This window comes from Rhagoletis zephyria, unplaced genomic scaffold, assembly GCF_001687245.7.
Source record: "Rhagoletis zephyria isolate East Lansing unplaced genomic scaffold, Rhagoletis_zephyria_1.1 Rzeph_scaffold_09254, whole genome shotgun sequence".
NCBI classification, from domain to species: domain Eukaryota; kingdom Metazoa; phylum Arthropoda; class Insecta; order Diptera; family Tephritidae; genus Rhagoletis; species Rhagoletis zephyria.
Window position 1 is genome coordinate 12,942 of NW_016166333.1, and position 11,042 is coordinate 23,983.

The window sequence follows — 11,042 nt, forward strand, 5'->3', positions numbered from 1 at the left end:
CAGCCGAGAAATTTCGCAATTGTCTCTCATTTTGCTTGAACAATAAACTTCTCATTGATTAGATACATATGTATAATCTTCTTTTTGGTTGTTTGTGTTTCCTACAGGGTTGGAGTATGATGTATTGTGGAACGATTTTCCGTCATCCCTTGTCAAATTTGGTTTGGAGACAAACCGGTTTCGGCGTTGTGCCATCTTCGGTGTCATTTTTCGAACGACACTGAAGATGGCATAACGTCGAAACCGGTTTGTCTCCAAACCAAATTTGACAAGGGATGACGGAAAATCGTTCCACAATACATCATATGTATAATCCATCTCCTCGCCAACACAGAAATAGCGGGTATGACGAAGAGTGTCGTGCAGCTCAATATAGAAATATGCAAATTTTATGAGAAAATAAGGCAGAAATAAAATGGTTTCGAAACCGGCGCTAGTTCTTCCATATAGAAATAAGACCTGCCTACGCCCTTGTGCGAATTTGTGTACACACATGCACATATGTATGTATGTATGTATATGTGAATGTGTCGCGCTTATAAACAATATATGTATGTCTTACAGTCATGCAGGAAAGTATGGGTACTATTAAGTTTGGTGGAGTGTGTATATCCAGTGCTTTTGATTTGCGCAGAGCTCGCGCCGATGGTCATTAGGCAGAATGAGGTCAATATGTCTACAACATCTGAGGCTGCTGTGGATGCAATGCTAAAAATACCGTCGTCACTTACTGTCTCTATCCAACTATAGACTCAAAGTAAATGGTTGCTATTATGGTACAGTGTGAACTTGCATATTGTCAGGTTCAACAATTTAAAATAGTTGGACAATGTACTTGTTTTATTCTGGATGCCTCGGGAATAGCTGGTAATTAAACAGAGCAACAAGCAGACAAAGCTGATATAGACTTTAAATGCAGATGGTGTAGTGTGATATTTGCTGTCATTTATCAGATAGGACTGCATTCCATTTGAAGGACCGCTGACTGGTCACTTCTCCTTCTCGTTGTTTAAACAACTGGCTGTAATCGACAACGCCATTTCCCTTCCCTGGCCCGTCATCGCAAGCATTCGATAGGGTGTTTTGTTCGCAGCGCGTTGTGTTAAAAATCGTTAAAAATTTAATTTTATACCCAAAAAAATATTGTTCTAATACTTCCCACCGGATCTCAGTTCTTACTATCCCAACGTATCGCCTAATGTCAGTGAATTAAATCTCGCCAAAAATTATTAAACTTTTGCTTTGGAAGTATTTTGATTCGAAGGCAATTCGGAATTTTTGTTACCGAACTTAGGAGACGCCTTTTTTTAAATGTTTTGTCATATATTCGGATTTTATAGTCGGATCCTAAAGAATTATATACATATTGATGTTCTTGTCGCTGGGAGAAAATTTGTTTACCTTATTTCATTGACCTTACCAGATCTGAGTTCTGCGCATTTTTATATATTGTAGGTGGAAATTATTTTTTTTTTATAGTTCTACTAGAGTAATTAAAATACTTCTTTAGCAAAAAGTTGAACGATTTTATGGGCTGGTTTCGCCTACTCAACTTAACTTAGTTTAGCCAATTTTTTGAACTTAGTGAAGAATAAGCAGAATAAAAAGTACGCAAGCTTTTAGCTTAAGTCCAAAAAATGGCTAAACTAAGTTAAGATGAGTTGAAGAAACCAGCCCATAAAATCGTTAAACTTTTTCCTAAAGAAGTATTTTAATTACTCTAGTAGAACTATTAAAAAAAAAAAATGTCCTCCTAAAATATATAAAAATGCGCACCCTAGGTTCGGCCAGTACTTTCGAAATTTCCTTGCAACAATATTTTAAACCCAGCAGTGTACGGCGAAGTTTTTTCCTTGCTTGTAAGATGGTGCGGCCTAACTAGTGGTTATCTAAGCACTTTTGTGGCACACTATAAGAATTATGTATGTGTGTGTATGTTTCCCAAAATCTCACCGACGTGGTTATTATTTACTCTTAAACTTTTACTTATTCATTATTCTTAATACCCGCCAACTTTTTCTGATTGTTTTTCGTTTCTGTTTTATTTACAGTTATTGTCAAGAGATAAGAACCAACCAACGCATCGTCCACAGAAAGTGAAAATTCATTTCGTTAATTTCATTTTCATTCGAATTTCGCGAGTGTTATAGAGGGTAACAGCGCCACGAACAATTACATTAGATAAAGGCTAATTAGTAATTACCATAGCACACCTTCTAAATAGTGAGGAAATAGGAAAAGAAGAAAAGCATAATAGAGTTGGATAAAACAAAAAAACAACACACACACAACCACACACGCAAACAATGTGGACTATAATCGTACAATTCGTAGGTCAAATGACTGCCACGCCCAACAAGCAGCCGCAATAAACCGCTGCCGGCGCTTGTGTCAACAGAAATACTACAACTCGAATTGCAGTAAACGCAACAACAATAAACCTGTTAATAAGAACAAACTAATTGCTATCGGCTAAAGTGCACAACAAAGCCAGCACGTACAAAGCCATTAAGTTAGCCAATGCTATAAGAAGAACAACGATTGTGGCCACACGAATTCGCCACCCAACCACCGGATGCCTCAAGTCAAATACCATTTACCGCCAACAACAACAACAACAGCAGCAACAATAATAGCCACAAAATACTGCAACGCCGCGTGCAGTCAATAAAATGTCCATATCGAATGTGCGTGCAGTTGTTGTTGAAAGCTTGGATGATGCGACTGCACTCGATTTTACAGATATTATAGCCAATTTCTCAACTGAAACGCTAGCTATGGTAAGCGATATTTTGGCGCCGCCGCCGAGCGCTGCGAATGATATTTACATAAATCGTACGGTGAAGGAGCATTGTATGCGACTCTTGGAGACGTATAATCTGCAGAAAAAACAGGAAGAAGTAGAGCAACACCACCTGCTCACTGGCGACACCAACTACTATGCGGTAAGTAAAATTCCACTTTTTCTTTATGTATGTATATCTACGAGTACAAACGCACTCGTGCGTAATGCTCTTTGCCAGTCATTTATGGCGCTATTTTATTGCCGTTTTAGCTGTGTGTGGGTGCATTGAGTCGCAAAATGGGCGAGCCGTATAAATAGAATCATCCTGGTAGAATGATGAGCACAAATGCGTGTACATATAGTATGTATATGTATGTCTATATCTGTGTATGCTTGCGTGCACACCTACCAAAATGAATGAGCCACTTTTGTCAAGTTGCTGTTTGAATTTTGTCTGTGGTTTTTTCGGAGGAATTTCATAATTTATTTCTGAACGGTGCGGAATTGTATGGAGAGTTATGATTTCGTGAACTTTCTGGCAAAGAAAATATGTCGTAAAGCCATTGCTTTGCTGCTTTTGCTGCTCCCCGAATTAATAAAGTTTGCAAACACTTTACATTTGTTTAGTAACGCAGGACTCGGACTTGTTTTTGCTTTGAGCTGCATTGGCGTGATACAAATTTTTCTGATTTCTTAGCAACATTTTATGTTATGAATGCTTCAAAAATTGTTTTTTTTTGTTCCCCGCAGAAGGACAAATTGGTCGTAATTAAAAACTGAAGACAAGTTTTGGAAATTTATTTTTTTTTCTAGAGCTTTAGGCCGAAAAACAACAACCACATGATCAAGTTTAAGTAGCACTAGAATGGCTTAACAAATGAAAAAGTGGAAAAAGTAACAACAGTTTACATGGCGAACTTAGCTCTGTGGGTAGGCTGCTGGCTATGGCGAATCGAATCCCAGGTGAAGAAGTCTGATGAAGAGATGTGGTGATCTCCGAAATAGCTATAACTTTTACCAAAAATTTAAATTGCGTATTTTTTCACTAAAATTTTCTTTAAAAACGGCCTCAAGCTCAATAAAATTGTTGGATATAATTGTTTTAATGCCATAAATAACAAAAATAAATTTTTATTTTTTTTTGTTGTAGAAAAAAGTCTTCACATTTCATCAATAAATACTATTTTATAAAACACTACCTCAACTGTACCCAGCTTACTCTCCACCGCCTATAAAGTAAACTCTTTGGCACTCCTTTTAATGTGTCAAAAAAGTTCGGTTTCTTTTAATATAATACATACGATAATCTTTAAATGTAGAAGCAGTCATACAAAATGCCCTAAATCGCAGAAATGCTTAACCCACTCTGGACATAATTACATATATTTGTGAGAGCCTCAGCAAATTCCGTATTCATCGAGCAATTCCAAAGTGTCCAGATTAGTTAACCTGCTGTTAGGAGCTACTATATACCAGCCTCAAATTCAATTTTCTTTCAATTTGTATAGATTTTCTGGGGCAAACCGTAGTTCCATATGCATCAATTGAGCAAAAATCTAATGTCGATTCTCGAATTTTTTTAATCGATTCACGGAACTAAAAAATCAACAAAAATCTCATCGGATGGGCTCGATTAATCGATCTTCGATTGAAACGATTTAAAAACGGAATCTCTACAGTAGAGTACCTTCTTTGATCTAAAATAAACCGTGTACATGCGGTATGTTTTTATCTGGTTCCTGTAAAAGGGTAACCTACCCAAGCATGAACATAAACGCATTTGTATACAACTATTTATTCCATACATTTTGCTACTTCGAAAGTACGTTAGGTCCAGTGTCCTTGGGACCTTCGACTACAAAGAATTGACGAAGCATAATATAAAATTGAGTTTCAGCTTGGAATACTGAAACGCGAAAATAGCTCAAAATAAATCCTGTATACATTAAGGAGAACTCTGAAGGCAACCGATTACGAAAGGTTTTTTCAAAAACTACAGTTGCCCAAAACTATATCCAAAATCCAGACGGCGAATGGACTTCATCTTGCAGCAAAATACCAGACGTACTCACTGAGGAACCTAAAGCAAACGAACTACTTTTCCCTAAACTCCGCAATGAATATTGTGCAATTCGTAAAAAAAAGTTTCAAAACATTTAAACCCTACAACTCTTCAAGGTAATCTGGTATATTCCCCACTGAAATTCAAAAAGCAGTCGAAGCACTATGTCCCTTGCTCACTATCATCTATAGATCATTTCAAGCTTTACATCAATAAGCCTTACCTTCTTCATTCGTAAAATTCTAGAAAGACTGCTTGACGCTAATGGGTTACAGCATCTTCCATAACATAGCCTATCGCAGTGCCAATTTTCCAACTCTACTAAACTGAATATTCAATGCGAAATAGCCCTCAGAGTGGAGATCAAACTTAACATTAATCATGCCTATCAATGAAGTCCGACTTACACAAAGGTCTACAAATGTTGAATACTTCGGTGTAATTGGACTGCAAGCGGAAACTTATTGATCATTCCTGGAAAGACAAAACCACCCATAGAGAGTACACTGGATGTGCACACATGTATAAGAGTCCATATATAGTAGCAAACTGGATAGGAAGGTGTATCCCTAGAAATTTTATCAAACTTTTTAGCTAATTTAGATTTAGAAATGTTGTCGTCACGATCAACTAACGGTAGATCCAAAAAACGTTCTGTTTCCACGTGGTAACACCAAAGGGAGAGGGCTCCTAGCTGATTAGTTTGAGGGGGGAGGTGAAAAGATGGTTGGTGTCGGGAATTGTTTATGCTGCATTAGTTGGAGCAGAGTTAGGCCGGTCTCCCACCACACCTCAAGCCCTTATTCTGTGATGGGTGGGAATTGAATTGCAGTATTTGTGTGAAGTTGGTAATAGACTATCTATCTATGTCGCTAATAGTTTGTCGGCACATCGTCAGGTCCAGTAGTTGGCCTGCGTACTACTGAGGGTATTAGGATCTACTCACAAGAGCTCTTACTGAACGTCAGCAGACGGTTTCCTCACAACTGCAGCGTCTTCGAGGCTGGCTCAGCAGATTATAGAAACCTACAATAAAGTGAAATATCCAGAAGCTGTGCAGCAGACAGGTACACTCAGTTGAACCACATGCAAACACCGAAATTAGCATTCATTGAATTTACAACGAACAGACGGACGAATCAGAGAGCGCTACTAAGCAGATCTGGTTAAGTATCAACGATAAACTTTCTAAGACCATGATCCTAATTGATTTTCCTCTACCATTTATTGTTTTCAATACATAGTTACATCTTCTAATGGCTGATCTGAACTCTGCAGACATTCGCAATCTTCAAGGCTTCGTAATTGTATCACTAGAAAAACTCAACGAAACGGAATAAGAACTCGCTCAAATGGCATCACATTAGACCTAAGTAGGTGACCAGAGTGACTTTCTTGATGGCTGTACAGAGTGTCAACCACCTTAATCTCACCATTGACGAAAATTATTGAGAATATGATATTCGTTTGAAGGATTGAAGCACCCTCGAGGAGCTTTTAATTTGCAGTATCTGCGAGCTGCAACCTGTACCTTTTTTATCTTTTTGTTTTGGAGTCGTAAAATTTAAGTCAAGATCAATTGGCCAGGACACGTTAGTGAAGTTGAAATTTTCAATGCTTTAAAACAAAATTCTCGATCATTTCCATATAGTCAAAATCTCTACAAAATTCTTTAATCACTTTAATAATCGTAAGAAACTCAATTAATGAATGAAATCAAAGAGGAAACAGAAACTCACAAATTAAAATAATAAATAAATAACTTTAATCAAAATTTAACACATTTTACATGTTTACCCAATTTTTCCTTATTCGCGTATAATACTGGTGTATGTAGCGATGCTGATGATATGTATGTAGCTATTTAAGTGCTGATAAAGTATGCGGGAATATTCATGCATGGTCCGCAGGATTAAATGCTTGCGCAAGCATTTTCACATATGTACATACATCCGTAACTGTCAGCTTTGCAAGCCAGCAATTTGCAGCCACAAGCTAACGCAATAAAGTATACGCCGTGGGTCACAAATTAATTAGTCAACATTCAACAGTTGTGCCATAGTTGTTTAGCGCAATATTGCTGCGAGGTAACATGCATGTGCATATGTGTGTATATATGTATGTTTAGGTATTTAGGTATTCATTTAAGTATGTCTGTTGTCGGCTTAGAAATGCAAAATGTTATTTTCCTTAATAGAAATGAGAATTATTATGTTTGCTAGCATATTGCCGATCGGTGGCCTCAAGCTGAGTGAGTGCATTAATTTTTAATACAAGGACGATGAATTCTAAAATTTCAATATCTTGCAATTAAACTAAAGTGCATGGTGGTAAAATTTGTACTTAACTATAATAATAATTTTAAGTGTCCACTTTTTTAATTAAACGTTTTCTGTTAAATAAATATTTTTTCCTCTCATTCTTTTTAGTTGCGACATCCTACCGATCGCATCGTGCCAATTTAACCTGCCCGCCATTCTTTGACACAGTACTCTGTTGGCCAGCTACAGCGGCTAGGTACAACAGCCAAACAGCCATGTTTTGCAGAATTCAAAGGCGTACTTTACAATACAACAGGTAAGGCACGGCACAAATTTGCAATTCGAAAGTGAGTGGGAATTCGTTTGTGGCTAGGAATTCTATGTGCAGTATAACTACGTGTTTACACTTCCTAATGAATTCACTTTTGATAAGCCCTTGAGAAGTGATAACAAAATATATGTATGTATATAATTGGTTAGTCACATGTGTTCGTTAAATAATATCGGGGATTATATTTTACTGAATGAAACATAAGCTTGACGCGCTTACTATTAGTACATCAAATATTGATGCAAGTAATTAATTAATCATTTAAAGCAAATCACTGTCAAAGGCAAATAAAATCGTTGACTTATCAGCTAGCCGATTTTGGAATTACTTATTCATAGTTAAGATTTAGATCAGCTTACATTTTTTTGCCTTCGAATAAGATTAGTTTATGATTTAGAGGAGGTAGCAAGTCACCTATGAATTCAACGCTACCAAGGATGATCCATTGCAACAAACCGATATTGTGGTGGCAGGTCTTCTTTGATCTACATTTGAAGGGTAGTCTGGGTTTCTTGTTTGGGCAAATCTTTAATTATGCTCCAGTGGTCAGCAAGAAAGCATGTAACAATTCTTACGTCGCAGCTTGTTAGATGAAGGAGTGCTTTAGTGCTCCTGGTTGATAATATTATTATTATTAGGGCATTTAGCGTTGCTAACCCTTAGGCTATTAATGAAAGTAAACACTTCAGGAGGTAATGGTCGATTTCCAAAGTGTATAAGTGGAGTTATAGGCGGACAATCACATATTATATGCCTCCTCTAGCCCGAAAAACCTGCAGTTCGTCTCCTCAGAGACTCCCTTTTTTTTAGATGGTACCTCAGTCTGCAGTGTCCTGTCAGGTTATCCGGTGATAGTTCTTTTGTTAATATTTGGCAGCCACTCGGAGATTCCAGGAGAGGGAGTTATGAATATTTTAGACTGCCCTTTGCCCTTTCTCTTACGCCATTGGCTTGTAGCTTGCAATTCTTCCAATCCCCTTAGACGTTTGGCCTGGATGGACCAAAGAAAGGTTGAGAGCCGACCAGGCTCCGTACGGCACCGCATTTCGCTCGAGTGTCAGCCCTTTCGTTGGCATCGAAGCCCTCATGGCCCGGCACCCACCATCAGATTACCCTGTTGTGGGCTCCTAGTTTTACCAGTACATTTTTGCAACTGTACCATATCTTTGATACCATTTTCAGGAGAACCTAGGTCCATACACGCCAGTGCTTTCATCCTCAAGTTTGGAACCACCAGTGTGCTTTTTCAGAAGCGTTTTGAAGTTGAAATCAAAGCTGTATTTTCTCACTTTTCTCATTTATGGTAAGTTTTGGAAAATCTTTGCAGCCGATGCCACGCGAAGAGCTCCGCCTCGTTCTGTGTGAACCCCTTGCTTAGCTCGGCGCTGCTCAGCTTTCTGTGTATACTTGTACGTACCTGCTGTCAGAGGGTATATTTGGTGAACGCTTCACTTTCTGCATACTATCTCAGTCACATTTAAATGGGATGCTCCTCTGGATGAAGACAGCCACTACCAGTCTAACTACCCTTTGAATTGCATTTATGTATAAGTCGTAGCGTGGAATACTGGGCTTTTTATGTCACAGGTGAACTCTGTGGTACCTGTTTTTGTCGGCGTGCTTTGATGAGCGCTTCTCGTTTTGTATCTACGGTAGTTAATTTGGATTAATAAAATAGAAACCGTTCTTCTAAACTGTGGAATCTTTAAAAGGATATGAAAAACTAAAATCGTAGATCCACTACCATTCGATTAGGTGGTTTAATAAAATCTAAGGGTCTTACTAGTAAAAATTGTATTCTTCTTTGAAAAATGCTGCCTCTATGTATCTGCGGTTTTGTGTAGCATAATACATAATCTAAAAGCATATTTTTTATCTAAATATACATACATACTCAAAGCGCTTTTGTTTGCACATATACACATCGGTTATGTCTTAACATTAATTTCCAATACTTTCTATCCCATAGAGAATGTAACGCGTCACTGCTCGGCGAATGGCGTTTGGGACAATTACAGCGACTACATGAAATGCCAACCATCGACATTTTTTGCAGATATTTCGCCCACAGTTGAATTATCTTCCTACATATATTTCGTTGGATATTTTCTAAGTTTAGCATCGCTCATTTTGGCGCTTATCGTTTTCTATTTCTTTAAGTAAGTAAAGTAAACACTTTTATTTTAAAATTGTATATTCTCGTATAAAATAAACATAAAGCGGAAATGTGTGTGTATGCATTTTTGTTTATAAATTTAATTTTATTGAAGCAATAAGCTTAAATAAATATTGAAGTCATATAAAACATAGACATTAATGTTGATCTATTTTGTATATTTTTTTAAATTTATTTTTATAATTTTCACAGAGACTTGAAATGCCTGCGCAACACCATACACGCGAATTTATTCCTTACATATATACTCGCCGGGCTATTATGGATATTGACGATGTGCCTGCATGTGGTAAGGCAAGACATTTGCAAATAAAAATACAAAACAATCTAAAACAAAAAAACGAAAAAAAAAACAAAAACAAAACAAAGTTACTTGGTCATTACAGCTATTGTTTATGCTTCTGTGCTGTGCTGCTCCGCTGCTTGACCGCGGGGGTGATTTGACTAACTAAATTAAATTATGACTTTTTCAATTTCAATTCTGCAGATGACCGAGCATCCCAGTGAAGCCGGGTGCATTATTTTGGTTATGATGTTCCATTATTTCAATCTAACAAACTTCTTCTGGATGTTTGTCGAAGGTAATTGTTAAATGTAAATTCTATTGTCACTGGTTGTTTATTTGTAGTGAATTTTCCTGCAGGTCTTTATCTCTACACGCTGGTGGTACAAACATTTTCCAGAGATAATATAAGATTTGGCATATATACAGCCATCGGCTGGGGTAAGTATTGCCATGTTCTATACAATTTTGGTATTTAATTGTGTTTTTATATTTATTTTCATTGTTTTAAATTTTTTGCTTTTTTTATATTTATTTTAATAATTTTACTATAATCTTTCGTTACTTGGCATATTTTACCTATTATTTTTAAAGTAATTTTTTGTAGGTTTTGTTCATTTATTTAATTATTTCTGTTTGCACATTTCCGTGCATTTGTTCGTGTGTAGCTTTCTCTTATCAAATATTATTTTAAACATATGTATATGTATTGTATTTCCTTTCATAACAAATCATATACGCACTTTTATATCCAAATTATATTTTCTCACTGTACTAAGCATATTTATGCGCTTTCATTTTTACAGGCTGCCCTGCTGTTATTACATTTATTTGGTCAATCGCAAAAATCTTCGCCACTTCTTTGGAAACAGAGCACTTCAATGGTGTAAGTTATGTGTAAATACATATACATATTAACATACATACATACTAAAGTATTTATAAGCAATAAAAACGCAATGTGCATTTTTAAGTTCATGGTTTTCCATATTTACATTTACATTGTTTATTCTACATATGTACATAAGTACATATGTATGTATGTATATCAAATTACTGGTATTTATTATTGACTCATATCTATGTATGTATGTATGTATGTACAGCTAATCAGTAGAATGTACGTCACTGTGCGGCTTTGCCA

The 11,042-nt window shown here is 36.6% G+C and overlaps 1 pseudogene; it reads left to right on the top strand.

Moving 5' to 3' along the window:
• Positions 1-1,745: 1,745 nt before the first annotated feature.
• Positions 1,746-10,821, top strand: LOC108375642 (diuretic hormone receptor-like; annotated as a pseudogene).
• Positions 10,822-11,042: the final 221 nt, after the last annotated feature.